The sequence below is a fragment of the Lepidochelys kempii genome, chromosome 2 (assembly GCF_965140265.1).
Source record: "Lepidochelys kempii isolate rLepKem1 chromosome 2, rLepKem1.hap2, whole genome shotgun sequence".
Lineage (NCBI taxonomy): Eukaryota > Metazoa > Chordata > Testudines > Cheloniidae > Lepidochelys > Lepidochelys kempii.
The window spans coordinates 239,085,450-239,112,027 of NC_133257.1; the positions used below are offsets into that span (position 1 = coordinate 239,085,450).

At 42.6% G+C, this 26,578-nt stretch overlaps 1 protein-coding gene across 1 annotated transcript in view; it reads left to right on the forward strand.

Moving 5' to 3' along the window:
- Positions 1-369: 369 nt before the first annotated feature.
- Positions 370-26,578, forward strand: part of JCAD (junctional cadherin 5 associated) — a 192,417-nt gene continuing 166,208 nt past the window's right edge. The window contains exon 1 of the mRNA XM_073334374.1: positions 370-1,066. The gene's annotated coding sequence lies outside the window, so the exon portion shown is untranslated. The remainder of the gene's footprint in view (positions 1,067-26,578) is intronic.

The window sequence follows — 26,578 nt, forward strand, 5'->3', positions numbered from 1 at the left end:
TTGTCATGACCCAAAATTGGGTTGCCAGAATGGATCAAAAGATCACGGAGCTGCTCTTCATGATGACAGGAGAGCGACTGGGCCAAATTTGAGTGGTACTGCAATCCCATGTGCCAGATCACATGCCTCTCCTTCCACACTCCCCCCCGTCCTTCTCCCCCCCCCCCCCCATCCCAGTCAGGTGCTGTGACCCTGGAGGTAATGCTTGGAGCGGGGGGCCAAGCCCAGCTGACCCCACAGGACAGGAGCTGGGAAGGAGCGGTTGGTGTCATGTTTTCCAGTAAATACTGGCCCTCTGATGTATCCCTTCCTCCACAGCCGGGTGACTTCCCCTCTGCCCCACCCATCCTGGTCCCCAGCATCCCAAATCCCCCCCCAACCCTTTACCCTCTGTCCTTATGAGCTGTGTGGGGAGGAACTGTGGTTTTGGGGGAGTTATTGGCTTGCTGCCCCTCCCCCTGGACTCCTCTACCCAGAAGCCCCAAAACTTCTTCACTGTTTTTTTCAGGGTCGTCAATCTCCCCACTTCACCTCCAGGCCCCCAAATTTCCTCCACCCCTTACCTTCTGTCCCCAAGAGGGGGAGGGCTGTGTGATTTTGGGGGGCATCTTGGCTTTCTGTGCCTCCTTTCCAGTTGGTGGGAAGGTTCCCCAGCTGTTCTCATCTGGCTGGAGCATCTGGAATCCTAGCTCTGTCTGTCTCCTTCCCATAGACATCAGGAAGGGGAGGCATCAAGTCTGGGGGTGTTTTGGTGGTGTGACAGGGCAAGGCCAGATGGTTATAGAAAAGTAGTGGGAGATAGATATATTAGCTCCAGGCTAAACAAATCCCTGGTGCCAAGTTAAGTGAAATGGAAGCTGCTCCAGGTCAATTAAGACACCTGGGGCCAATTAAGAACTTTCCAGAAGGCAGGGAGGAATGCTAGGTTGATTGGGACACCTGAAGCCAATCAGGGGCTGGCTGAAACTAGTTAAAAGCCTCCCAGCCAGTCAGGTGGGTGTGCGTGTCAGGAGCTGTGGAAGGAAGTTGTGCTGTTGGAGAGATTGAGCAGTACACACCATATCAGGTACAAGGAAGGAGGCCCTGAGGTAAGGGTGAAGTGGAGCTTGAGGAAGTGAGAGCTGCTGTGGGGGAAGTAGCCCAGGGAATTGTACATGTCATGTTTCTAAAAGGTCAGCTACCATATCTGATACTATTTGGGTCCCTGGGCTGGAGCCTGGAGCAGAGGGTGGGCCCGGGCTCTTCCCCCCCCCCCCCACCTTTGCCCCCTGATTAATCACTGAGACTGGGAGACAACAGAGACTGTGCAAGGAAGGATAACTTCTCCTCACCTCCCTTGCTGGCTTATGATAAAAATGGCTCAGTAGACTGTGACCCTTGTCTCTAGAGAAAGAAGGGTTACGTGGAGGGTCACTAGAAAGTAATATTGACACTTTGATACCTTCTTTGCACTCCAGAGAAATAGCCCTGATATTGAGATTTATATTTACCATTTATTTTTAATATATCAGACTTTTCAGAGTTGCAGTGGTATGACTTAGGCTTGATTTTCCTTTCTGGAATTGCAGTCTGATCTGGTATGGTAGTATTAACTGCAGAAAAATACACTTCCTCTTGCCTGAGGTGTGGTGGCTGAAAGCAGCGCTTTTCTGTAAAGTCATGTACATCCTGCACAGCAAGGAATATTATTTTTCAACAGACATCACTATAATCTGTTAGATTCTTCATGAGAGTTAAAAGTACTTTATTAGATAAATTTTATATTAATATAGTTTTTAAAATAGTAATATCCATCTGCACGTATGAATTTCTGATTCACAAATGCTTTGTCAAAGGAATGATTTTTCCTTTATTCATCATCTTAGCACTAGAAGTTAATTCCCATGTAAACAATTTTAAGCAGAATTGATAAGGATTTGATATGAACATTCAGAAGCTGTTAGTCTGTGGTTGTAGGCATGGAGTCCACTAAAATCATATTTTACCTGTGTAGTTGACACTGGAGCACATGGCCATGTTTAAAATGTCTTATTGCAAATGTGATTCTTTGTGCCTAGGCATGCAAACTACTTTATAGTTAGTCTGGTCCTTAAAAAGGTTTGCAGCCCTAGGCATGGTAAGTATGTAGCTATTAGGGCTGTCAAGTGCTTAAAAAAATTAATTGCGCGATTAAAAAAATCATCATTAATGGCGCAATTTAAAAAATGGCGATTAATCACGCTGTTAATAATAGAATACCATTTATTTAAGCAGTTTTGGATGTTTTCTACATTTTCAAATATATTGATTTCAATTACAACACAGAATACAAAGTATACAGTGCTCACATTTATTATTTGCACTATAAAAAAACAAAAGAAATAGTATTTTTCAATTCACCTCAGATAAGTACTGTAGTGCAATCTCTTTATCATGAAAGTTGACCTTACAAATGTAGAATTATGTGCAAAAAATAACCATTCAAAAATAGAACAATTTAAAACTTTAGAGCCTACAAGTCCACTCAGTCCTACTACTTGTTCTGCCAATCGCACAGACAAACAAGTTTGTTTACATTTGCAGGAGCTAATGCTGCCTGCTTCTTGTTTACAATATCAGCTGAAAGTGAGAACAGGAGTTCGCATGACATTGTTGTAGCTGGCGTCGTAAGATATTTACATGCCAGATGCGCTAAAGATTCATATGTCCCTTCATGCTTCAACCACCATTCCAGAGGACATGTGTCCATGCTGATAACAGGATCTGCTTGATAACCATCCAAAGCAGTGTGGACCGACACGTGTTCATTTTCATCATCTGAGTCAGATGCCACCAGCAGAAGGTTGATTTTCTTTTTTGGGGGTTCGGGTTCTGTAGTTTCCGCATTGGAGTGTTGCCCTTTCGAGATTTCTGAAAGCATGCTCTACACTTTGTCCCTCTCAGATTTTGGAAGGCACTTCAGATTCTTAAACCTGGGGTCGAATGATGTAGCTGTCTATAGAAAGTCACTGTGATGAGTTGCCCCCTCCTTTTGGGGAGCCACTTGATGTAGTGGGGTCCCACTGAGCCTGCCCACTCCACCAGTCTGGGCTCCCTCACCCTGTCCTGCTGGGCCCGGCCCTCAGGCCTTTTCTAGCACACACACAGGTAGGAACACACCCAGCTGTAGAATCACACAGTCTGCAATCAGCTCTGTGTGGGAAGTCTCAGCTCGGGGATTGTACAATCTATACAATTCGCTCCCTCCCACAATGTGAAGGAAGATATACACAGCTTTCTCCCCCTCTTCCCCCACAACAACCACCACTTATGAATTGCACAAACTGGGATTTAGAAAACAAAATAAGTTTATTCACTACAAAGGATGAATGTTAAGTGATTATAAGGGATAGCAAACAAAACACGCAAACTAAGCTTAATGCACTAAATTAACTGTTTAATAGTGGCAAATTCTCACCCTAAATGTTGTTTTATGCAGGTTGCAGAATTTCTTGAAGCTAAACTGCACTACTTGCAGTTTAAATCTCCAGGTATTCCTTTTACAGCCTAGACCTTTCTCGCCATGGCTCAGCACCCCTTCTCCCCCCCACTTAGTTTCTTTGTTTCTTCAGGTGTTTTCAGCAGTCTTCCTTCCTGGGTGGGGAGGAAGTGGAGAAGAACCAAGATTAATTCATTCCCTAGCCTTAAATAGGATTCCTGCCATATGTAAATCCTTTCTTTCCTAGTTTGATCCCTACCTCCTTCCAGTGGAGAAATACCAGTAGTTCAAGATGGTATCCTGTACCAGGTGCCATGATCATATGACCCTGCAGTGTCAAAGCAGCATCCCAGGAAGCTTCTCAGGAAGGTGGGAGCTTGAAGATACTAATGGTCCATCCATGGTGACTGCCTGCTGTCCGGTGGGCATTCCCCAGGTGCAAGCACTTTTGTAAATGATACATAGTCCATATTCCTAACTTCAGTTATAGAAATGATACATGCATACAAATAGGATAATCATATCCAATAAAACCTCAAGACCCATCTTGCATAAAACATATCTTAGTTATGCCATATTCATATCATCCTATTTCTATGAAGAATATGGGGTGTAATGTCACACTCACATTGGTACCTTTGTGTTTTCTCAAATCTGCAGTGAAAGTGTTCTTAAAATGAACAAAATATGCTGGGTCATCATCCGAGACTGCTATAACACGAAATACATGGCAGAATGTGGGTAAAACAGAGTAAGAGACGTACAATTCTCCTCCAAGGAATTTAGTCACAAATTTAATTAATGCATTATTTTTTTTTTAACAACCATCATCAGCATGGAAGCATGTCCTCTGGAATGGTGGCCGAAGCATGAAACTGCACACAAATGCTTAGCATAACTGGCACATAAATACCTTGCAATGCCAGCTACAAAAGTGCCATGGGAACACCTGTTCTCACTTTCCTTGTAACCTTGTAAATAAGAAGCAGGCAGCATTATCTCCCATAGAATCATAGAATATCAGGGTTGGAAGGGACCCCAGAAGGTCATCTAGTCCAACCCCCTGCTCAAAGCAGGACCAATTCCCAGTTAAATCATCCCAGCCAGGGCTTTGTCAAGCCTGACCTTAAAAACCTCTAAGGAAGGAGATTCTACCACCTCCCTAGGTAACGCATTCCAGTGTTTCACCACCCTCTTAGTGAAAAAGTTTTTCCTAATATCCAATCTAAACCTCCCCCACTGCAACTTGAGACCATTACTCCTCGTTCTGTCATCTGCTACCATTGAGAACAGTCTAGAGCCATCCTCTTTGGAACCCCCTTTCAGGTAGTTGAAAGCAGCTATCAAATCCCCCCTCATTCTTCTCTTCTGCAGGCTAAACAATCCCAGCTCCCTCAGCCTCTCCTCATAAGTCATGTGTTCCAGACCCCTAATCATTTTTGTTGCCCTTCGCTGGACTCTCTCCAATTTATCCACATCCTTCTTGTAGTGTGGGGCCCAAAACTGGACACAGTACTCCAGATGAGGCCTCACCAATGTCGAATAGAGGGGAACGATCACGTCCCTCGATCTGCTCGCTATGCCCCTACTTATACAATGTAAACAAACTTGTTTTTCTTAGCAATTGGCTGAACAAGAAGTAGGACTGAATGGACTAGTAGACTCTAAAGTTTTATATTGTTTTGTTTTTGAGTGCAGTTATGTAACAAAAAAAATCTACAATTGTAAGTTGCACTTACATGATAAAGAGATTGCAGTACTGTACAGTGTGAGGTGAATTGAAAAATACTGTTTCTTTTGCCATTTTTACAGGGCAGATATTTGTAATAAAAATAATATATTTTTAATAATAATATAGTCAGCACTGTCAACTTTGTATATTGTGTTGTAATTTAAATCAATATATTTGAAAATATAGAAAAACATCCAAAACTATTTAATACATTTCAGTTGGTATTCTATTAACAGTGCGCTTAAAACTGCGATTAATCGCGATTAATTTTTTTTTTAGTTAATCATGTGAGTTAACTGCGATTAACCATCAGCCCTAGTAGCTTTACAGTGTTGCAATACTGTTACCCTTGAAACCCTGTATATCTTCAGAGAATAGTCCCAAATGATTGTTCTGGCTAATGGTCACTTGCGATAAAGAAGATGGAAAAGGGTATCTTCCTACTATTTGCATGTGAACATAAAGAAGGCAGTAGTAGTTTGCTGTAAAGACAGGTGCACTTTGGTTTAGACATCTGATGATCCGAAAGCTGGTAGGCCATGTAGTGCTGGCTACTTCACCTTGCTTTCAGCTGCTACTACACAAACAAGCATGTAGCTTCCTTGCAAAGAGGAACCTAGATGCCTATAAAACATCCGTAAACAAGAAGTCAGCCTGTTTCCACAAAGGCAGCTGCTACAAGGAGGAAGAAAGGAAAGAGGAGCTGTCTTTAGGAACTGAAGCTACAAACAAGAGGAACTACATGCTAAAGGGATGAAAGCTACTTGTGAGAAGAGAAGTAGGCAGGGAAGAGGAGGGTGAAATATCAAGGGGAGTGTATGCCTGGGGAGAGAAGGGCAAAAGAAACGTGTAGCAGAGAGATGACATGATTACCTTTGCCCTTAAATGACACAAGGCTTAGCACATTAGAGCGTTAAAAATCACTAGATGTTTTCCTAAACATTGTTCTTTCCAGGGCAGCAACTGCTGATGTTTGTCCCAGGGTTGCTGTGCCCAGAAGGTGGTCTGCTAAGAAGCAGTTTGACAACTTCTGCTTTACATGTGACAGTTGTGTACAAACAATCCAACAAGAGGAAGGGAGTCTAAGTAGATCACTCCTCTGTTTTTTGTTGCTGATGTGCATTATTGGATTGCCTCCTAGGAGAGGGTCTGTGGGCAGAACTAAAGAGGTGTGTGATCTTAATTGCATTTCCATATTTTCTATGCCTGGAATTATTTTTAAGTGCAACCTCAACTGTAAAACCCCATGTTTTCTAATTATTAAATTATTTAAGGAAACCAGCAGCATTCTGTTAAGAGTGTCTTGCCATAAGGTGGTAAATATCATTTAACTGCAAGTTAACATAGCCTTGTGCTCCAGGATTTCCTTAGGTTTTGAAGTTGCTCAGTGACAGTGTCCCAAAGGAGTCTGCAGGTAGTGTTGATGGAGACTGCTGCCACTGACCCCTCCACCCTCTCCCTTTTTTCTCTACATCCTGTAGTTTCCTTTTGCTCCCCAGACTTGAGGTCTTCAGCTTTTCCCTCACTCCGTCAGACAAGAATCCACCTCCTATATGATTCTGTGCCCAAGTGTGACCACAGAGTTGAGAATTTCAGAGCTGATCATACACACTCTCTAGTCTGCCACTGACAGTAGCCTTGGTACCCTGGTTGTCTGTTTGTCCCTTACATTTGGTATGTCCTTCCTGGTCCTAGTCATTTTCCCTTGTCACCTTCAAATCCCTCTAAAAATTCATTTCTATGAAGCCTGGGGCGTGGGGGAGCCATGGAATGTAACACAACAGAAAAGCAACATAGCTCTCAAGATGCGTACATTCTTTAATGAGGAACCACATTCTTCTTGTCACTCTTAACATCCTGTCCTCTAGCCCTCTCCTTCCCCATATTTCTCTTTCCTTAGTTCTGTCATATTGAACTTTGTTTGTATGCTCTATAGGGCAGGAACTGTGGTTTTTACTTGTGTAGTGAGACATCCAACACAAGTTTTGGGTACTTGGAAGAATAAAGATACATAAATCATTTTTACTTAAATTCTGCCAACAAACTAGTTGAAGATTCAAGCCAAGATCAACTAACACAAGCTTAGGATTTCTAGACTGAGCTGTTTTGGAGCTGTGATGAATCAACAGTTGGGAAATTGGTCAAAAATGAGATCATCCCATTTATTTTGAAACCTTGTGTCTCCCATATGCCTTGTTCAGTTTCTCAAAACTTTCAGTAAGATTCTACCCTTATATAAGATCTTACCATGACACTTTGAGTAGATTGGTTTAGGTTTGATGTTATGGACCAAGATTAAAAAACTGGATTTGAAAGACAACTTAATTTGAACTTTAGCTATGAAAAGGCTAAAATCTATCTTTAACATACTGCTACTAAAAACTCTTGTGTATCGGTAAATACACTTCTGCTGCATATTATTTTAAACAGAGATTCTCCAGTTCCTTGAGGATTTGTCTAGTGACCCACACCTTTTATAAGGGTAGATTTGTGTAGCTCCTTTGGATTCTGATCTTGCATTTGTATTTGTGCAGGCAGACCCTTGGGGACTTCAGAGTGACTCCACACAGGGAAGAGGATCTGCCATAATGGATTGGATTGCAGGACTGGGGCCTTGGTTTATAGAGCAGGAGCTGATGGACCTTTCAGTATCCTGCTTCATGAGTGGTCTTACTTGTCTATCACTCTCTGCCTGTCTGTCGTTCATTTTGGTAACCTATCTGTACTTACTCTAGTCAATCATCTGAGTTGGATGATATATCAGGTGATCCAGAATTCAGAATCTCCTTTGCCAGCCTGAAATAAATGGGTGGGTGATTAGCCCTCCAAATCTAGTAGGCAGGTAGTTTGACATGCGGCTTGAAAATCTTTAACTAAAACTGATTCTCAAAATCCTTTTTAATCCTTCTCTAAAACAGTATATCTATTTAACTGTAAAACTGTTCATTGTACTTGTTCTCTGAGGTAGGTCTTCAACAACTGTGGTTGTGCATTCCTTATTTGACCTTTTATTTAAATCTCACCATTCGGTGCCATTGTGATGTCGATGAAAGATTCTTTCTCCAGTGTTACTGTTCTGTAAACATGCTGCTTTTGTCCTGCCTGGCTCATCTGGGTTTTATTTGCAAGCAATAACATTAAAGCCAGTTGATCTGGCCACAGCCATTGGCATCTTGCAGAGACTGTCATATCCAAGAAGTTGTGGTCATTTTTAAGTGGCTCTTCTCAATCACTGTGCATCTCACTTTCTTCTGCACTGCTTAACCTGTGTATCTCAAGTCTATGAGCACCACTGCCCATACCTATTTAATGGATTAGTATTATGGTGTAAATCTTTGTGGTCAAAGCTGGACGTTAAGGGTATGTCTACACTGCAATTAGACACCCGCGGCTGGCCCATGCCAGCTGGTTCAGGCTAAGAGTCTCTTTACTTTTAGTGTAGAAATTCGTGATCAGTCTGGAGCCCGAGCTATGGGACCCACCCACCATACAGGGTCCCAGAGCCCAGGCTCCAGCCTGAGCTCAAACGTCTACACTGCAATTAAACAGCCTTTAGCCTAAGCCCCGTGAGACCAAATCAGCTGGCCTGGGCTAGCTGTGGGTTTTGAATTGCAGTGTAGACACACCATAAGTGTCAGATGGCTTGTATATTCAGGATTTGCATGAAAATGTCTCTTCAGATAAGGAATTATTGTTTAACCCTGTCTGCAGTGTGGGAAGTTATAACTTCCATATAGAGTGCCTGAAACTTTTGTGACAGTTTTTCTTTTGCACTTTAAAAGTAGTTCCATTAAAGAAAAACGATGGGAAACTTATTTTCAATTTATTTTACAAAAAGGCCTCAGTTAAATTTTAGTTCTTGTGCTGAGCTCTCTCTTACTTATAGATACAAATTCATGTTAAACATAAACATTACAGCCTTGTTTTGGAATTTTAATGGAACTACTCCCAGAAAATGTCGATTCTACATATTATCTTTATAGTCTGATACAGGAAGTAAAACCACCATGAATTACTGAGACATATACTCCCATTCATTTTTCTAACATGATTCCTCAGGATATAACCACTGCCATAACTCTGTATGACTCTTTCCCATTTCAAGCACAGATAAAACTCCACTGTTCTCTTTCAAATAGAGGAATATGTACATCTTTTTGAATATTCCAAGCTGTTAACATCAGCTTCCTTTTTCTGTCCAGTATCAACTTATTCCTCCATCCCCTCATTTATTTGCGTCTAACATTGAGGGTGTTTTAAACCCTGCTTCTCTGTTCTCTTTTGGAGTTTTCCAAGGAGAGAGAAGCATTGTTTAGGATGATACATAAAGTTTTCAAACTACAAGTAATTGGATACAATTAAGGAAAGGTACAATTAGGCTGAATATCAGGAAAAACTTCCTAGCAGGAGCATCTCTCTATTACACAGGGAATAGTTTTTGTCACACAGAGTGGGGGAAGACCCATTGCTTTAGACAGATAACACTGTAATAGACAAAGAAGTAAAAATATACTGTAGTAAACAATCCGGCATTAGTAGGATAACCAATTTTCTAAGATTCTCTGAACATATATATATTTGTTAAATTACTCTATTGCCCTGTGATTGCCATTCCTTAATCCAACTAATTTTTATTTTGTATGCATGATTCTAGTTTGTTTCAGACAAGGATTTTTTCCTTAAGTGATTAAAATTTCATTTATATTCCACAGCTTTACATTGGCATAGCACACTGGTTCAGTATCTTTTAACTTTTGGATTTGTTACCCGTTATTAGGTAACTGTTTCATATTTGCATGGGGGTCACATTCTCTTTTCTTTTAATAACATATTACCCTTTCATCCTCCCAGTCTCATCTGGTTTGATGAGCAAGCAGTAGCGTTAGTGTGATCTGGTGACAGAAGGGAGATCTAAGCAGCCCTTGCATAATATGGTAAAGCTCTCTCTATAAATACATAAATTGGGGCCCTGAAAATATTAATATTTTTAGATAACCTTCTGTTTTGCTTTTATTTCCTAGCTAGTCCCTCTGAAACTAGTGTGCTGTCTGTGCAACTTCTCAATGGAAAATTCAGACCTTTGGAAGAATTTTGATCCATTGATGCTTTCTCTTTACCTTAATGGCTCCAACAAATTCTTCTTTTTCTTTTCCGTGTCCCCTTTGCTTTCCAGTTCATCAGGTAGTTTACTGTGTGGTTGCTTGTTTAAACTCCTCTGCTCCAGTTCATCTTTTAAAATTTTATTAGGATTTTCCAGTCTTTGTCTTTCACTTTCCATTTCCCTGTTAACAATACGTAAGCAGTGAGCAGCAGCTGACTAAATATGGCTCTGTTTACAGCATATGCTTTTTAATTAGACTAGATAAAATTCTAAAATTAATACACAGTAGAAGGCTTTTCCCTAGTTATTAAAATCTTGTTCTAACACAGTTTGGAAATAAACACGATATTACTTAAAACATAATGATATTACTTAAAAACCAGGCTGGTAACACATTGAAATTCTAGAAATACATCTCTTCCCTGACTCTCCAACCAAGTAACATTGGTTATACTTTTCCTGTTTTTACTGGCTTGTGAAGGACTTGCTGTTATGTTAAATAAATATATAATGCAGACCTTTGTATTGCTTACCTGAATACAGCAAAGCATTCATAGCATCATAGATTCCAAGGCGAAAAGGGACCATCGTGATAATCTAACCTGACCTCTTTAACATAGGCCATAGAACTTCTCCAAAGTAATTCCTAGAGCATAAGTTTTAGAAAAACATTCAATTTTGATTTAAAAATTGTCAGTGATGAAGAATCCACTGTGACCCTTGATAAATTGTTCCAATGGTTAATTACCCTCACTGTTAAAAAATTGCATCTTATTTCCAGTCTGAATTTTTCTAGCTTTAACTTCCACCCGTTGGATTATTATACCTTTCTCTGCTAGATTGAAAAACCCATTATTAAATATTTGTTCATCATGTAGAGACTTATAGTCTGTAATCAGGTCACCCCTTAACTTTCTCTTTGTTAAGCTAGATAGATTGAGCTAACCAAGACACGTTCTCATGCAAGCCATCTATTACCTTGTATGTCACCTGCTTTCTTGTCAGGTGACAGATCACACTAGGTGCCAAAACTACTTCTGAAATCTGCTTCCTCTGTGGAATAAGGAAACTCATCATGCATTCAGATATTTACTAAAGTTTTGCTAAGCCCTGGTTTACACTAAAAAGTTAGGTCCATGTAAGCTGCCTCCCAGTGACCTAGTTGTGCAGGGGTTTACGCTTAAATTTGTCTCTCACTGATGTAAGTGCGCTGTTTATGCCAACATAGTAACACCACCTACCTGAGTGGGGTTGAGCCATGGTTGATGTACAAGGCTGCTGCAGCGCAAGTGTAGACCCTGCATTACCTAAGTCAATCCTAAAATCCTCCAGCTGCTGTCCCACAATGCCCAACACTTATTGCACTGGTCATAATTTTACCACCCAGGGGTCACGTAGACCAAAAGTTCCCCCTTAATACTCTTGTGAATTTTGGAAATGCCTTTTCCTGGTTGTCCAGCTTGTTGAGCACACACCTATCTGCTCTTTGTTGTGCACAACTGCCCAGCTGACCATGCTGGCTACATGCTCCAGGCATGTTCCTGCCTAGCTTAGACAGGAGAGAATGGAATCTCTTTGGTCTGTGGGGAGAAGAGGCTATGCAAGCACAGCTCCCAACCAGCCACAGAAACATCGGCATCTATTAGCCGATTGCACAGGGGATGCAGAAGAAGGGGTACGATAGGGACCAGCAGCAGTGCTGCATGAAAGCAAAGGACCTGCAACAGGCATACTAGAAGCCCAGCAAGGCCAACAGTCAAACTGGTGCCAAGTCTCTGACCTGGCACTATTATAAAGAGCTGCATGCCATACTTGGTGGACACACCACCACCACCTTGCACACCACTGTGGATACCTCTGAAGAGCCCAAATCACAGGCCCCTGCAATGAACAGCAAGAACCGATGAAGAAGAGGAGTAGGAGTCTGGGGGATGGTCAACAAGGGGATCCAGCTGTGCCGTGAGCCAGGACCTGTCTTTAACTGCACCACAATCCAGTCAAGCACAGACTAGCCTGATGCCGGGAAAAGAACCTTGGGTAGGTGTGTAAATAAATTTTCCATAGCCGTGATAGCACCCCCAACTATCAATTTTCATTAATGCACTCGTACTACAAGAGGTAATGGTACAATAAAGAGAGGGAGAGGTGCTATCTCCTTTTCATTCCCCTATGAAGGTAGGCAGGGAAGGTGGCATGCTGATCACTTTGTTTCTGTACACAGAGATGTCCTTTGAATCCTCCTGAGAAATCTCAATGAAACTTCCAAGGAAGTTTACTGCAATTCTCTCCTGGAAGTTTCTAAGGATTGCAGCCTTATTTCTTCTTCCATGATAGGACACTTTCCCATGCCAGTCAGCAATAACTTCAGCAGACAACATTGCAGTAAACAGGCTAGCAGCATATGGACCCAGGCGGCTGTGAGACACCAGCAGCAGCTGTGCTCTCTGTGCTTTTGTTACTCACAGGAGTGATAGATCAACTAAAACCACCACCACTCGTGGAAAATGGTGCTAGTATTCAGTGCCACTGCCTTATACCCATAACTGCATTCAACTGAGCAATTCCCTTCTCATTCCCATGACCCCAGTGGGCTATGCTCAACATTGGTTTGAGCGGTGTGTGGCACCAGGAATCAAGAACTCCAAAGCAGAAGTGTCAATAAGCTTGTCTTGTTTAACATTTTAGGGGAACGAGGGAACAGGGGAGTTTTGAATCTTAAGTTTAGCTTTCTGTTCCTACTATGCTGACAATAGTACCTTCGGTGTGTTTTATCTGTAGCTGCAGCCATTGTGGCCTTGAGGTGTATGGACTGTGGAATGACTGTCCCAGATGAGGAGAAAAAAAGCGTACATGGGAGGACTTGTACTGCAAGATCCCACAAGCCATTGTTGCATCCAACCTTGGACAGAGGGCCTGGAGGGTGAATATTGCAGACTGTATGGAGAAGTAACGAGTGGAGAGGAGACAGGCCTGGGAAAAGACGAGGGAGATGCCCCAGAATGTAATGGGGCTTCTCGGTCAGCAAACTCAGATGCTGCAGACTCTTGCAGACCTCTAGGTTCACCAATTCTTGGCTCAACTCCCATTGCAGTCTGTGGAGAACTGCAGCATAGCAGCATTCCTCATGACTGTGGCTTGCTGTTTAAGTGCTCTTTCAAAGCTTCGCTAAGCCGTATAGCTCCTTGTTGAGCTTGTCTGATAGCCCTTGTGTCTGGCTGTTCAAACTCAGCAGACAGCCACTCCGCCTCTTTCCTCCACCCTGGAGTAAGTTTTCCCCCTTTGTTTCAGAGATGTTGTGCAGGACAGAGCAGGCAGCTATAACCATTGAGAGATTTTTCACTCTGAGATCCAGTCTGGTGAGTAAACAACACCACCGCCCTTCCAGTCTATCAAAAGCACCTATCATTCTGCACCTGCTGAGCCTGTGGTTGAATCTTTCCATGGTGCTATCAAGGTGGCCAGTGTATGACTTCATGAGCCATGAGAGTAAGGGGTTAGCTGGATCCCCCAGAATCACTATTGTCATTTCAACATCCCCAGAGTCCCACATTCTTAAAGATGCAAGTGTCATGCACCTACCCTGACCAGCCAACATCAATGTCAGTGAAGCATCCTTGGTGATCCACCAGTGCTTGCATAACCATGGAAAAGTAGCCCTTTCTGTGGCAAGGTGGTCTGGTACCAAAATAGGGATGTTTTTGCCATCTATTGCTCCACTGCAGTTTGGAAATCCCATAGCTGCAAAGCTCTCCTCTATGTTCTGCACATTGTCCAGAGTCACAGTCCTGCATGTGTGCAGGGCCATTATCATCTGCTGTGCATGACAACAGCCCCTGCAGTGGAGTTTCCGATTCCAAAATGATTTCCCACTGACCAGTAACAATCCACCGTTCCAAGTTTCCACAGGGTGATCACCACTCACTTCTCCACTGTCAGTACAGCTTTCAATTTGGTATCCTTGCATTGGATGGCTGGGGCAAGCCTGGCGCACAGATCCAGGAATGTGGCCTTGGACATCCAAAAGTTCTGCAGCCACTGCTCCTCAACTCAAACCTGTATTATATGTGATCCAACCAGTCAGTGCTCATTTCTCAGGCCCAGAAGCGGCGGTCCACCATTTGAAGTGGCTCTATGAATGCCACTGTGATACTGGTAAGCCAAGTGCCAGCTGTGGCCAAGGGTTAGGTGTCAGCTAAGAACTGACAAACTCACAGCTGGAAGTCAGATTAGCTCACTTGTGTGTTAGTATAGTTCAGAGTAGATGTTAAAATGTATAAGAATGTGTGTAGTGTTTAAACGTCATGAAAGACTGGTGGGAAGTTGCATGCATTGTTTTCACTTATCTGTAACCTCTTATAATGTAATAGCAAACAGTTTGCATTGTATATACCCCTGCAATTAAGTAACTCATCAAACAAGAAAGAAGCCTTGTGTAATACAAATGAATACCTTTAACAGGAAAGTGCTAATTCCTGCTCATGGAAAGCAAATGGTCATTGTGTGGGAAATAAAAGTGCATTCCTACTCCTCCCTCCATGAAGAAGGGATCTGCATGGGGATTGTTGCTGTGATCTTGGCTGTTGTGAGAAGAAGCTATAAATATAGACCAGAAACAAAGAATTTTTGCTTGTGTCCGTTTAGATTCTAACAGGGCAAAATAAACAAGAAGACAGAGATCCACAGAGTTACTGTGGGTAGCGCTAAAAGACTTGGGAAACTGGTAGATTATTACATCTCTGCTACCGGTTGAAATTATAAACTGTGACTCACCTGTACATATATTTTTTTACCTGCTTTAACTTATCAATAACTCTGATTTTTTTTTCTTAGCTAATAAGCCTTTAGTTAGTTTACTATAAAATTGGCTACCGGTGTTGTCTTTGGTGTGAGATCTAGGATGGAAATTGACCTGCATGAGTGACTGGTCTCTTGGGACTAGGTTTAACCTGCATATTTGTGATTTTTGATTTAAGCAAACATTTATCACATTTAGAAAAGGAGTACTTGTGGCACCTTAGAGACTAACAAATTTATTTGAGCATAAGCTTTCGTGAGCTACTGAATGCAGCCGATGAAGTGAGCTGTAGTTCACGAAAGCTTATGCTCAAATAAATTTGTTAGTCTCTAAGGTGCCACAAGTCCTCCTTTTCTTTTTGCAGATACAGACCAACACGGCTGCTACTCTGAAATTTATCACATTGTCCAGCTTGCCTGGGTGGTAAGATAGACGAGAGTGTCTAATGGGGCTGTCTGTTACTCTATTATAGGACTATTGTAGTACTTTGGGAGTTCATATTTTGGTTCTACGTTTGTGAAATTAAAGTGTAGAACATACCACCATCTTGGAGTGTCTGTCCTGCTTTTTGACAGTCTGCCCTGAGGTAGGCGCTCACGATCATGAGCCATTCCAGACAGTGCGACAGGGATTTTCCTTCCCCTAGAGATTGTGCCCAGCATGAGCCCGGACTCAGTATATTCATTAGCAATGTCTGCTGCCTTCAAAACTGTGGAAGGTTGTTCATCAGATATGGCCAATTTCACCTCAGCAGTAGCTGTCCATAACAATTGCTCTTGGGCCATCAGATCAGTTTTACCTTCAGCAACCACCTCTATTATCCATTTTCTTATAAAATTACACACCTTATGCACATATTCAACACGAGTGATATTGTCAAACAGCTTAAGAGTTCTATCCTTCAATCGATAGGACTCGGGTAATCTTAAACCTTTTAATATTTTCTTTACATTTCTTATACACCTTAGCATTACCCTCCTCCATATATTTAAAAACTTGTCTGGCTTTCCCCATTACCTGGGTCCAGAGGATAGGCATCCATTCATCCTCTGTGAATCACACAGTCTCTCAAAGGTGGACAGGAATTCCTCAATACAGCCAGTCTCTTGATAAATTGTGCAGGTTTTCTCCCACCCCCTGGTGCTCGGGGAGGGTGGTACTCACTCGCAGAGGCTGCTGCATTTGCCACTCCAGGACTTTGAGCTATAATGTGTCAGTTTTCTCCTCAGCTTCTAGTTGTTCCATGCATCTTTGGTGGTCTTTCTCCTCCATGTCAGCACTGGCTTTGACTGCTGCCAGATGTTCCGTGCATCTTTGGTGGGCTCTCTTCTCATCTTCTTTTGTTTTTCTTGCTGCTGCTTGGGTTGCCTCAGGCTCCTTGATCTGGTGCTCTGCCATCCTTTCCTCATACTCATGTATTTTCTGGGCTTCTAGGTACTGCAATTGGGCCTGTTCCCCTGCAGTGTCTGAGGCAGCAAGGTCACTGGATGCCTGGTGAAAGCCTATGAGCAAAGCTTTCAGGTACTGAGGCTTTCTTTTTATGGGATATTCCCCTATTTTTACATAATTTTAAGGTCTCTTGCATCAAGACCCTCATATGACTGTGACTTGTGATTGAATTGGTTCTTGGTATGTCCCATGGCAAGCTGACCACAAGTAAATCATCAGTTCTTCTATACTAGAGGATCATGTGTGTTGTGCTTGCAATGTTAATGGAAATAGTGCAGAGCTGTTCAGGCTCCATGCTTCTGTCAGAGATGGAGGGTAGCAACAAGTCTCACACAGATGAATCAGAAATTGAAAATTATGGGATGGAGATGATACTATGGGATTGAGAACATTGCATTATGACCCTTTGCTCCCAGTCATTTCTGCCCCATCATTCATTGCCAAAAGTACCCAAAAGAGAGCACGCTGAACTGTGGCAGGTTGTGCACTGGGAAAACTACCCATGATGCACTGCGCTATACAACAACTTAAGCACTACTTGTAAGTAAGTGCTGCACTGATGCAAGGAGCCAAATGTGCACAGGCACAAGTGATATAGTAACTACGGCATCTGTATATTGATGGAACTTGCGTTGGCAAAATTTTTTAGTATAGACATGGCCTAAAAGTTTGCTTTGCCATTTCAAGTCCTTCTCTTTTTGCTTGGGGCTCAGGCCTTATCAATTGAAGCTCTCTATTTTAATCTTCCTACTTTTATATTTTGTATTTTGAACCTTTTCCCATCTTTATTGTACCCCTCGTTTACTCAGTGATGATAATAATCCCATTGAAGCCAATAGCAAAACCCCCATTGACTCAAATACTGGAGAACCAGTCCCTTATTATATAACCAACAATTCTTAAGTCATGAATTTTGACTTATTACCAAAGTTCTAAGAAACTTAAATCATGCCACTGGTAGAGAATTAAGTGAAACCAAAAAGCACATAGGGACGTTAATTTAGTCAAGGCATTGAAATATGAAATAGCTGATTATTTCTCATGCTTAAGATATTACATGCTACATACTTGTGGGCAATTATTCAATGTCTTGGATGAAAGGACAGGAGTCCAAGTGTGATGTATTATACAGTAAATCCTTTGAACTATTGGTGGGATACCCTGTAATACAAAGAGATAGTGGCATGGCATGATATATTAAATGTAGCAAACTGCAAATTATATCGCACGTGTAAAATTCTATTACGGTAAAACATCGAGGCCCTGATTCAGCAGAGCACTTAAGCACATGCTTAGCCTTAAACACACACACAGCCTCATTGAGGTTAAGCGCATGCTTAACTGCTCTGCTGAATCTGGGCCATAGTCAGGAAGTCCAAAATTACATCACACAGCAACAGTAATATGGCCCTCTTGTGCATATGTAGTGTTTTAAAATGCAGTTCTTCTACGAAAAGTGGCTATACAATGTCATTCTTCCTGAACAGACCTGTCTGCTAGGTCAGAATCTGATCTCAATCACACCAGTGTAAATCCAGACTTACTCTACTGAAATTTAACCCCACCGCAGCTATTCATCTGACTTGATGAAATGTAAATGACGTGTCTTTTCATTCTTTTCAAATGTTGACGGTCTAAACAATAGCATAGTATTGCTTTATATTATGCTACTTTTCCTCAACTCTATGAATTACACCTGGTGGGACACGCACACAAGTGCTGCGAATTACACCTGGTGGGACACACACAGTTCGAATCTAGGCCGAGGCACATAAACAAAGTCCACAACTGCAGAGTTCCCCAAAAATACTAAGTTTATTATGCTCGAGCGTGGCGCCCCCCTACTAGCCAGGAGAGGACCCCGAATACAGTTTATACAAAGGTTATATACTTTTTAGCAAAGCATGTTGCCCTCGTGCATCGGAAACCTTAGCCAATAAACAAACCCTTTTCTTATCTACCACCTATCCCTGCTTGGTGCATTCCTCGTGCTAAACTAGTATGTTAATTACACAGCATGGTCCTAAAGCCATGCATCAGTAACTTTTATTATCAAGATGGGAGGCTTCACATCAAAGGCCAGGAGATAGGGAGTTTAGGGACTGACAAAGAACAAATACTGGGAGTCAAGGCAGGCTGGAGACAAGGAGGAGGATTTTCACAGGAATGAAGTATCTAAGGAACACTCCTCCTGGTGCATGATGTGCTTGCTTTTAGACAATGGTGGGCCCCAAACCAAAATGGAGTCACATGTGCTAACTTTTCCTTAACAGGACTCAGCGTCACTTCAGTGTCTACTTAATCACCTGTGGCTTGAGACAGACCGCCATGGTGTACATTCATTTATTTTCTTTATTTTTGTAATATCTTTATTTTAATAATTTTTTCTGTTATTTAGAACAATCTGTGAGTTTGGGGTTCCCTGCTTTTTCTTCTCCCTCCACCCCCCATCTGATCCTTTATTGTTTTATCTCAGGCCTTGATCCACTGCCTTGAGTTCAGGTTATTCCCAAGACCCCCACCTTCAAACCCTGCCAGATCTTTTCACTGAAGCAACCGACATTCCAGCTGCCTCCACTGCCTCAGGGAGTCTCACATCCCCTCCAAATGTAAGATCTGCTCAGATTTCAAGAGCAGATCTAAGAAATTGAGGGAGGATGAGCTAAAACATCTATTAATGGACCACTTTGAGACCTGCAGGGTTCGAGTCATCGCACTGTACATCGGATCCACTGACAACCTCTGCTCCTACAGTAAGCAAAGATCCTGGCAGGCCTTACAGAACCACACTGACATTCAAGAAGAAAAGACCCCATAGTCCAGAACTGAATAAGAGAAGGGGAAGGTCATCCCTCACGGTCTGGGTCTTAGGAGAACTTGCATCCTGTTATGGTACTGCTGAGGTTCTTGTCCCCTCTGGTACTGATATCATAGCACCGACAAAGAAGCCATGTACCAAGAAGCCTCCTAGAAGGGCACCAACGTCGGCATCACACTCAGTGCCTTTGAAACGTAGGGACTGCAGTTAAGATGAAATCTTCATCACGCAACAATAGTTCTTCGGTACTGTTTCCATTATCACCTGACATACTGACTCCTGAGGATCCCTATCCAGAGTCCCCGGTACCATCCAGGCTCCTGTTCCACAAGGACATTTGCACCCTGCAAGAGTCTGAATCACCTACTGAGCGGTACTAAGAGACGCTCTTTGCAGGTACAGACTCACTTTCCTTCCATCACCATCGTCTTCAACAGTGACTTGCCCTCCAGTGCCAACATGGTTCCCACACAGACTTTTTGAGGGTGCAGAGAGATATTTCTAGATAGTACATTGAGGTGACATTTCCTGGTAGCTCCTCACCAGCCAACCAGCAATCAAATCTTGGTACCTACACAAACTCAGGTCCCTCCCTCTGAGGGCCCAGTACTGAGCCCTTCAACCTTCAGTACCAGTACCTTCCACCCCTCCAATGGACACGGGGCATGACTCATCTGACTCTGAGGTGTCCATATAAGAGTCCTCCCCTTCCTGCCTCCCAGTAGGAGATACATCCAGAGACCCTTTCAAGGACAATCTTTGAAACCGCGCTTCTTTCCCTTATGCCCCACCTCTGTGGGCAAATTGGAACCCATGGGCCCCCTACAGTGACCAGTTCTACTGGGTTGTAAGAGGACACCTGAGGAACAATAACTGGTGCTGTCGAGCCTTGCTTTTCAGGTACATCTCACTGAGAAGCAGGAACCAGCTGAGGAGGAAGAAACATTTCCCTCTTACAAGTCCTCTTCCTCACTAGATAAGACTGTCATGTCTCATCCACCATCTTACCCTGATGATTTCAAGGCCTTGCAAAATCTGATGAAACATATAATGGACAGTTTACAAATTCCATTGGAGGAGATACAGGAGACTCAATGCTCCCTGTTGGATATTCTTCATACATCTCACCAGGGCAAGATCTCCGTTCCCGTCAATGACTCTCTAGGCCCTAGTACTCACGGTGTGGCAAACTCCAGCTACCATCCCACCAAGTGCAAACAGGCTGACAAAAAAATTACATTCCACCTATGGTCTCCGTTTTTTTTTTTTCCTCTCACCCTACACCCAACTTCCTGGTGGTTGAGACCACTAAAAAGAGAAACAGACAACACCATTTCCAGTCAATGCCATCAGACTATGAGCTAAAGTGACTGGACCTCCTGGGTCGCAAGAGCTACTGCTTGGCCTTTCTGCAGTTCAGAGTAGCCAATGACCAAGCCCTGATGGTGAAGGACAACAAATTATTCTAAGTTCTCAGCCTTTATTGAACACCGGCCACAGGATCAGAGAGAACAATTTCAAGTCCTCATTACAGAAGGCCAGACAGTTGCCAAGATGTCTATCCAGGCCTCACTCGAGGCCACCAACATATCTGCATGTTCCATGGCTGTAGCAGTTGTCATACTGATCTTCCTGACTGCAAGCCATCTGGCCTCCCACAGGAGATGCAAAACACTGTTGAGGATTTTCCTTTTGAGGGCCCAAGTTGTTTAGTGATGCCACGGATAGGTCCTTTCACTCTCTCAAAAACTCCCAGGTGACACTATAATCTCTGGCCATTTCTACATCTGTGACAAGAAAAAGACAGCAGGTTGCAGAGGGATCATCAATCTCATCCAGTCTGACGACAGCTCACAGACTGGCTGAACTTCCCAGGAAGAAGCCCAGATTCCATAAGAATGGGCCCTCCTCTTCAGCAGCCTCTAAGCCGGTGATGTCCTCAAAACATCTGAATTGAGCCATTGGTCGAGGGTCATGAAATACTTCCCACTGTGGATCCCACACTGCACCTCTCTCCCCTTCACCCTTATGGGGATTATCTATCCCATTTTCTACCTTCCTGGGAGCTCATCACCTCAGACAGATGAATCCTGCAAATTATTTCTACAGGCTATTCCATTCAGTTCAGCTTCTTACCACCACCTCACTCTCCCTCTCTGTCCCTCTTCAGGGATCCACCTCATGCAAATCTCTTCAGACAGGAAGTATAATCCCTCTAACACTGGGGGTGATCGAACCTGTTCCACTGGACTTCATTGGAAAAGGGTTCTTTTCTCAGTACTTCCTGGTCCTGAAGAGATAGAGATACGAGGGATGGAAACTAATTCTGGACCTCAGGAATTTGAACACTTTCATCTGTGCTAAATGTTTAGAATGATAACCCTAGAAATGAAATCCATTCCTTTTCTGGATTCTGGAGATTGATTTGTTTCCTCAAACTTGAGGATGCTTATTTCCATATCGCCCTTCATCCCTCACACAAACAATAGTTACATTTTGAGGTAGGCAGGAACCACTACCTACCCTTTGGCCTTTCTGCCACCCTAAGGGTTTTTCCAAGGTCCTATCAATTGCTGCAGCCCAGATGGGAATAATTGTTTTTCCCTACCTGGGCAATTGGTTCCTGAAAGGTTGCTCACTTCTAGAGGCTCAAACAGCAACCAGCAAGGTTCTATCTCTGTTCCACTCACTAGGCCTCTGCCTCCATGAGAAAAAAATATACCAATACATGCATAGACTTTATGGGGGCCACTTTAGACTTCTGCACTGCCAGAGTATGTTTGCCCAAGGACAGATTTACCACAATGTCTAACCTTGTTTCAAACACACAACAAAGTTCGTAAATCACAGCACAGGCTTGTCTGAAGTTTCTGGACCATATTGCAGCCTATATGTTTGTGACACCTGTAGCAAGACTACATTCTTGGTGTCTTCAGGCCTGGCTGAAAACTGTCTGTCCTCCCAACAAGCACAGTCTATGCAAACAGATGTCTGTATCTCAGGGTGTCCTTTACTCTCTAAATTGGTGGAAGGATCCACAAAAAGTGTGCATGGAAGTTCTGTTCCTCCCATGAGAATCATCACCACAGACACCTCCCTGATGTTCTGGGAGTGTGCACCCCAGCCTCTCACAGTTCAAGGAAGATGAACCCCTCCTGTGGCTATCCTCCATAGCAACATATTACAGCTCAGAGCAGTTTGTTACACTTGCCAGCACTTCCTATTTCATATCGTGGGCCACCTGATCAGAATACATTGAAGCAAATTGAAACAAGAAAAATTAGTAGCCATCCTCATAGCACCATCTTGGCCAAGACAGGTGTGGCTCCCAGAACTGGTTCACATGTCTTTGTGGCCACCTCTCTGTCTTCCCTTGACGGTGAATCTCCTCACCCAAAAGTCAAGATCCATAACACACCCCAATCTTCCAGCACTTCACCTCAAGATGTGGCTATGAGAGGGCTCTCTGGTCTAGAACAAGATTACTTCCCAGATATACAAATGATTACTTTGGGGAGGATTCTGCGTGACTGCATGCCCGCCAGGGCTGGATTAAGACCTTTAGAGGCCTTAAGCACTAAAAAGATTGTGGTGCCCCCCCCCCATACGTAATTCAAAATAAAAACAATACTATACCGTAAAATAACATTTTATTTTTCAAAATGACCCATGTATGCTGAAATTAAAATAGCTTCTTTCTAGATTTTCTGATTGTAAAATTCTGGATAAGTTCATTGAAGCTGACTCAACGAAGCATGTCCGCTTCCATACACAATAAGGAAAGTGAATCAAGTCTGTCCTGACACACTGTTGTTCTCTGAGAGTTTTTTATTCTTTTCAGCTGAAAAAAAGAGCATTCTGCAGAGCAGTTAGTAATCATCAATGTTAGAAAAATACGTAGTGCGATCTCTACATTTGGAAATACACATTGTATTCCATCTTTCAATATTGTGTCATGAAGATCAATGTGATTGAATTTCATTTTTCCTGTTTCATTAAACTTTGCGGGCATATAACAGTGGAACTGCCGTACTTCTCCACAGAGATTCATGTTCAAGTCAACAGGGTATGAGTCAACTAGCTTTTGGGAACCTTGTGAATATTGTTCGTCAGATAAGTCCATATCATTTAGAAAAGAAAATCTACTTGATACTTCTTTGTACACTTCACCTCTCCTTTTCATATGAGCTTCAAGTGTATCAATTGTAGTGTAGTAAGTAGATACGTGAAATTTGTCTCTAGGATTCAATGCTGTTTCTGTTGCATTGCTATCATTTGCTTGTTTTTTTCCTGATTCGCTTGCGGGACTGGGCTTCTTTGTAGTTAGTATCAGGCAAGATATCTTTTGGTATGTCTTCAAATCTTTCGAAATCATTCCTCAAAGTGTGTAAGTGGTCTGCTAATGATTGACAGAGGTCTGCACATGTTTTCAAATCCAATTCTTTTTCTTGGAGAGCTTGACTTGTGTGGTAAAAGTGTTGTAAAATTTCATTCCACATGGTCAACATGAATACAAACTCTAGTTCTTGCATCTTGTTTGCAATGTTTTCTGCCTCTCGTATAGTTTCTCCCTTTTGGGATTGATCTTCAGCTATACTTTCTAATGCATCCACAATCTTTGAGTAGGACTCCAGGATTGCACTTGTTGTCACTGCATGTGCCTCCCAGCAAGTATTAGAAAGAGATTTCAACACACAAACATTGCCCAAATATGTTTTAAGAACTGCCCATCGGTGTGTTGAGGCAGAGAAAAATATATACAGTAACTGGATTGTTGAGAAAAAGCTTACTGCCACTGGACAACAATCAACAGCACTGAGGCCAACAAGATTGAGAGAGTGTGCAGCACGTGGTATGAATATGGTACATTTGTTCTGTTCTAAAAGCTTCTTCTGCATGGTCCTTGATAACGCCCTTACATGTTGGCAGCATTGTCATAAGATTGACCTCTGCACTTTGAGAAATCTATTTTGCAAACTTGGCACAGATAATGCAGTACTTGATTTGCCATTTCTTCACCAGTGTGGCTTTTCAAATTGAGGAATGTTATAAATCATTCAACTGGGTTTCCATCTGTGGGAAACACATGTCTTAGTACAATACTCAGCTGATCAATTGTGAAAGATCAGGTGTAGAGTCGACAGATAAACTGAAGTACCCAGCAGTACTTATTTCATCCACAATAGCTGAATGAACTTTGTCACTCATTAGACCAATGAGTTCATCACATATTGTCTTGGATAAGGACGATGGGTTACCTTTGCCAGCATTCCCATATTTTGAGATATGGCCTGCTAAAAATGGGTCAAACTGAGCCACAAGCTCCAACAATCCCAAGAAATTTCCATTCTGCAATGATCCAAATGTGTCATTTGATCCCCGGAAAGGCAGACCACATTCAGCTAATGTTTGAATAACAGCTATAACACGCTGCAAGATATGTTGCCAATATTCCCACGCCCCTTTAATTTGTTGTTCCAATTTTTGTGTCAATCCACAGCCCTGTCTTCGATTTAAATATGTCAACATTGAATCTCTGTGAGTAGTGCTATTTTCATGTTGTTCAATTAAAACAGTATTCTGCCAGTCACTAAATCCATCTGCAAGAAGCCCAGATTCTATAAGAATGGATGTTAAACCAGGATGTTGAAGGTTTATATGCAAAAAGTTTGCAAACAAAACAGTACACAGATCCTGTTGATGGTGAATACAGTAGCCATTCTCAAGTGTATTTCTCACCATTTGCTTTCATACCGAAAAATATTTTTTGTAGGCAATATCTTGTTTGTTTGCCATTGGTAAAAGTCCAATGTGATTTCTCAAAAGGCCTTGTGTGGTGTTGACAGTCATTTGGTCCACAGTCTATCCAGTAAGCTACATCATCAATACTGAAATCAACCTACATACCAGGATCTTTTCTCCTATTATTTACAGCATGGGCAGGCTCAGTCTCTGACACATCCACACCTTCTAGAACAATGCCTGTTTTACCACCAGGAGTAGGATGATCAGTTACAGTCTCTGACACATCCACATGTTCTAGAATGGTGTTTGTTTCACCGATGGAAGAAGGATCAGTCTCTGAAACACCTACAGTTTTTGGAACGATGTCTGTGCTACTGAGAGAAGATGTTGCTTCTGATGGATTTGCTTTGAAAAATGTCAGCTTTGAAAAATTTTGGAAAATTTCACTAGTTTTTTGTTTCTTTTCTTTCTCCAGTTTACATTTCTGTGCTCCACTCAGTTGGTTATGTTTCATCCTGCCGCTTATCTCAGTTATCTGAACTTTAAAAAAAACCAAATTACACAACGTACACTATTTTTATGAAAATATATATGAAAGAAAAAAACAAATCAAGTATGTGTAACTCAGAATATATCAATAATAAAACAAATGTATTGCAATACATGACAGGGATCTGATTTCCTAACATTATTTTGTTCTACGTTAGTAGGACGCCCCCCTTGGTTTAGGAGGGGATAAGAAATAAAAAGAGAACAGAAAAATGGAAGAGCGTGTAGTGGAGAGTAAGGAAGTCTAACAAAGTTCTGATTTGTCCCATGATGACTACTTCGATGCTTTCTTTGAAATGTCAAATATCAATTTTTTTTAAAAAAAAATCTCATTTGTTTTGGTGCCCCCTGCTTTGCTGGTGTCCCAAGCACGTGCTTAGTCTGCCTACTGGGTAATCCAGCCCTGGTGCCCGCAGAAAATGCCATCCCCCCCCCCCACAGAATTCCTGTGCTTCCCTGAAGAAAAGGGCAGAGAAGCAAAGGGAAGCTGTGTGGGGAGGACCCTGTGTGCAGTTTTTTGATGGGATTGCCCCCCCCCAACAGAGGTGGGGCGGGGGGGACACATGGGGTTATATGCCATTGCCCCCCCCATTTCTGCAAGCGCAGAGCTGCCCAGCTGAAGGATGCTGTCTCTCAGTTCCGTGCATAGGTGCCAACTTTCCCCAGCATCAGTGGGTACACGCGCCCCTCCGCCCCCAGGCCCGCCATGACTCCAACCCTTCCGTGCCCTCCCTGCCCCTATTGGACCCCTTCCCCAAATCCCCACCCCAGCCCCTCCTCTTCCCCGAGTGTGCCACATTCCCCCTCCTCTCCCCCTCCAGTGCTTGCCATGCGAAACAGTTGTTTTGTGGCACAATCTCTGCCCTCCTGTCTAGGAACCAACCCCACCATGGGACCTCAACTCTAGTCCTCAACATGCTGAGGAAACTCCC